Below are 4,823 nucleotides of genomic sequence, written 5' to 3' on the forward strand. Positions count from 1 at the left end.
AATCTGTGGTTGGGGATTGTGGTCCTACCATTTTTTGGTACCATTTCTGAAATTCCAAACATTCAACAAGGACAACCTGTATGACCATCTTTTGACTGTTGGTTTTTAAAGAGTTTTCAACTCCAAATCCAAGGTCACTTTTGTTCTCACAAAGTCAGGGTTCAAGGTAGGGACCCAAGAGACAGTTCTATACATTCCTACTCGATCGCTGGCCATCTCTCCTTGGCTTTCTGTTCCAGTGACAGTCCCAACCTGCACGGATGGATTTTGCAAGTGGGATTTTGTGCAACACTGTATCAAATGTATTATAGTCATCATTCTAGACATGCATCAACTACGTTGCTTTCATCTGTAAAGCTTGTAATTCTATCACGTGAGCAATCAAATTGTCTATGGAATGATTAGTGCCCTACAAACACTGGTGATCATGGCTCCTGGTTCTATTACCCATGGATGCTTTCCGATTCCCCCTCGCCCTCCTCCATTATTTACTGGAGATTCAGGATGTGCACAAATAATTCAAATGTATTATGTCTCACTGATTATTTTATAACGCCACTGGGTAGGAAGATGGTACAGTATTTCATAGATGAAGAAGGTAAAACAAAGAAATGTGTGGATTGAAGTACAATTTTCCAAGCGTAATTTTTTTGTTTGTTTGTTTGTTTTTGCGGTACGCGGACCTCTCACTGTTGTGGCCTCTCCCGTTGCGGAGCACAGGCTCCAGACGCGCAGGCTCAGCAGCCATGGCTCACGGGCCCAGCCGCTCCGTGGCACGTGGGATCCTCCCGGACCGGGGCACGAACCCACGTCCCCTGCATCGGCAGGCGGACTCTCAACCACTGCGCCACCAGGGAAGCCCCAAGTGTAATTTTTATCTTAAAAGTCCTCATATTCCCTGGAACTGAAAACTCGGTCTGATAGAGTCCACCTTGCCTATCATTTTCTTGGAGGTCCCCCAAGCCCTTCTGATTTAGCGCGGATGCAAACGACCCCCACACTTGATCTGCCTACAGAAAACCACAGCTTTGTCAGTATAGCTCTTCTCAATATACCCACTAAGCTTGCAGCCCCAATTTTTCACACTTTCTCCATTTTGTAGAATTTGGCAACACATCCGAATATTGTAATTTACATGATCACTGAATCAGAATGTATCATTGTGCATGGAAGACATGTAGCCCTCAGTTCAAACTAAAGAAGATGGAGCCGCGTTACAAAGAGGATGGTTCCAGGAGGCCAGCTCTGCCCTGGGGCGAGGGTGCTCCAAGCATGTGTATCCACTCTCTCCCTGACAGATGAGTAGGCAGTTGTACCCTGGGGATAAGAAAAGAAAAAAAGACGAGGGAAATGGGGGAGAGAAGCGCCCGAAATCTTTTCTGGCTTGAGTGGGAAGTGGTAAGCAGGGTGTGTACATGGAAGTTGCCGTCTTCGTGCTATGATCTCAGAGTGCCTTTCATGTAAACGAGCTCTTTCCTGCTGAGGGCAGTAGAAATTGGTATGAACGGTTAGGAACAGAGGGTTGAGCTGTAGAGTAAATGAGGTTTTGAAATGTCAGGTTTAGAGGTGAAAGATCAAATTGCAGTCAGAGCAATTTTAGAAAACTAAGGGCACAATTGCTTTATGACATTGTATTTTGTTGAAAAATGAAGGAGAGAGTGGGCTGGCTATTTTGAGACTCTGCAGAGATTCTTAAGATGCTGGGGGGCTGGGGGATGTTACCCAGACCTACTGGCAAAGGCAGCTCCTCAGGCAATGGGATCAGAGAAAAGGAAGCACGAGCAGCTTGCCTGCCGGGCTCAGGTCTTGCAAAGAGACCGGGTCTTGTCTGTGTCTGCGGAGTGGGTGGAGCATATGCTCAGGACCCGGTGCTCCCTGGCAAACAGAAGTTAAAAGGATGTTTAATCACAGTGTTTGTACATTTGATGACAAACAATTGCAGAAATCACAGAGTAGTTTTATAACTAGAATTTACAGGTATGTATTTGATCTCATTTGCTTTTTTCTTATAGAATGATGTCATTCAATCGATCTCCTCTACACGCTAGCCACCAAACACACATGCACTTCATGTATGGAAGACGGAGAAGAGAGGTCCCCAAAACACTGGATTGGAGAGATACCATGAATAAATACCTCGTACATGGATACCAGTATGGTTGTATCCCAAACTCTGCCATTTGTGGGGTTTTATTGGCGCCCTAACGGCAACTGATGGGTTACATAAACACTTCATGTATTTATAGTACAATGCTCTGCACCAAACATGCTACGTTAACTGTGGGGTGAAACCTTTCCAGCTGTACGCGCTCCACTGCCTATACTCTGCCCATAACTTAAGCCATGTGCTTCTTAGCGTGGATAAAGTGTAACATATTTATTCTAAAAAACGAGTAAGACTTGCCCCAGTTTACTCCAATTCAGCTGCTACAAGTTAAAGATTGTGACATGGAATGTTCCTGATTGATACTTTCCCATCCATGAAAGCAACAACCTTAAGAAGTTAGAAGCCGTCTTCCGGGAGAAGGGCTGAGTACAGACCTCTGTGACCGTCCAGAGGGAAGGTGGGCAAAGGGGGCCTTCCAGGGCTTGGAAATGGGGTGTCCTGCTCTTAGGGTGAAATAATGGTTGTCACTGGGAATGGAAGGACTAGTGTCATTGGGGTTGGGCAGTGGTTAGTTTCTTCTATGTCCGTCTTCGGGTGTCACATACTGGACCAGATGTGACATCCATGTGGAGGATGGGAAGGTGGGGTTGTCTCCCATCCACCTCCACGAATTAGCACAGCAAGGTGAAAACGGTGCGACTTACCTTGAAGTTAAACAGATGTGAATTGTAATCCCAGCTCTGCCTCTATGTTGCTTGAGGGCTTTGTTAACCTGTGGGGATCCTGGGTTTCCTTCTGTGGAGCAGAGCGGTCCTGGTCACCTTGCAAGATCACCAAGTGTATCCACCGTGGATATGGCGCAACTGGCAGAGAGGCCACTCTAGGGACAGTAGGAATGGTTACTTCCTTTATCACAGCCGGTAACTAAACAAAGAAGCGTTAGATTTGCTGGGTCTCTTCTGCTTTGCCTTTGATCTGTAGCACTAAGTGCAAACTATACTAAACAGCGAAGAAATGAAAATAGCTTTGCAGAGCTGAGTAAGTTTGCCTTTCCTGTAAAACCATCGAATCAAGAGGCTATCGATCAGCTCTGATGACACGTGACCCCTGACTCCTAAATGAACAGGATCTGCGGCATATTTTTCTCAAGATTTCAGTTCTTTGGCCAAGGTCAAGTGGGAAAGGCAGAAGATATTTCTTTAGTGGAAGGAAAAGGGGGGAAATTTAAGTAAGTACATCTGCGTTATTAGGTCATGGATCAGGGTCTAAAACCTTCTCCGCTGAAGTTTTCTTCCATTTCATTACTGTTCAGGATGAGAATGAGTGTTATTAGCTGATGGATGTTTACTTTGCATCTAGGACTCAGTTTGTAGATCTTATTATGAGGTGTTCGCTGGTGACATTGGGGTAGTTTTAATCTATAGAAATGTGTATACTAGGAACAGAAGAGCATCCCTGCTAGGCTTGCTCGAGTCCTTGTGGGTTTACAGCCAGATGGAGGCGGATCTCACGGACACCAGAACAGCTAGCGTCCAGGGAACCAGAAAGGGAGAAGCAAGAAGTTTCTCTCTCCACTCCTGCCCCTCCCCAGGCTCTCAGGGTCTCTCCTCTACCCCGTCTATCAGCACTCCCTGCCGGCCACACCCTCGCTCCTACCTGGCCTGACCGGAAACAGGACCCTGGTGCCCGGTGAACACGCTAAGTGCTGACGTTCTTTCTATAAAGGTGCCGCAAACACTGAACTAGGGAATCCTGAACCTTCGCTCCCAGGGAAATACAGGACTAGGTAGGTCCCGCGAGCCTTGTGTCGGCACATTTTCGTCACCTGATCGATGGAGAGCGTCATTTTGTGTGTGTTTCTGTTTAAAGACACCTTTTTCTGTCTGCATTGTTGATTAACTAACACTGACCTCAGGACCGTCAGTGCCGGAACCCAGGCCTGCGGCAAAGCTCGTGTAACACGCTGTTGTCTCTGAGAGGCACGTCCCAGCCTTCCTGAAACGCCAGCGTGATGCCTGGGGACAAATCTAACCAGAGCGTGGCCTTTGAGCTCAGGTGGGCACGTGAAGCTCAGGTGACCGGAGACTGTGCTGCTCCGCCTGTGTCCATGAACTACCAGGAGAGCACTGCTATAGTGCTGACCTTGGGTTTACAAGTGAGTTTTAGCGAGTAGGCAGATCTGCAAGTACAGGATCCGTGAATAATGGGGGTCTACTGTCTATGACTTTGCAGCTCCTGAGGACTCAGGCTCTGTACGTTGACACCAGATGGTGGGAGGGAGTCTGATTTGCTGGGATGGGGCTACCTCCTGTTCTCCTCAGCTGGGGGAGGCAGACCCTGATGGGGGCAGTGGACTCGGGGGCAGAGGGGCTGCTATAGGTGGAGCTAAGCTTCAGCAGGGAGTGTGGCTCAGCAGGGGGAAGGGACTGGAAGGTCGGGCACGTGGGCTCCTGGCAGGGTCCTTCATCTCACTGGCATCGCTGCAAAGAGGTACTTAGCACTCCAAACACTGAACGAATGTTACAGGCCAGAGTGCAAGGACTACATTTCGGAATTGACTGCATGTCCTCGCTTCCCCACGCCCCATAAGCTGTCCTGGGAGCCCACGGCAAGCCCTGGGTGGAGGGGCTCCCGTAGCTCACAAGCAGGCGGGTACAAATACTTCACTCAACTCCCCAAAACCCCATGTCCTTCAGGCGACAATGCCTTGCCTCTC

General features: G+C 48.2%; 1 long non-coding RNA gene across 1 annotated transcript; it reads right to left on the minus strand.

The window, feature by feature from the left end:
* Positions 1-541: 541 nt before the first annotated feature.
* LOC309836014 lies at positions 542-3,838 on the minus strand. The gene is made up of 4 exons (XR_014298081.1): positions 3,764-3,838; positions 2,812-2,987; positions 1,733-1,875; positions 542-1,317 (listed from the first exon to the last, which is right to left on the minus strand). It is a non-coding gene; the product is annotated as an uncharacterized lncRNA (long non-coding RNA).
* Between the last annotated feature and the right edge of the window lie 985 nt (positions 3,839-4,823).

This window comes from Grampus griseus (assembly GCF_964374135.1).
Source record: "Grampus griseus genome assembly, chromosome: 18".
Lineage (NCBI taxonomy): Eukaryota > Metazoa > Chordata > Mammalia > Artiodactyla > Delphinidae > Grampus > Grampus griseus.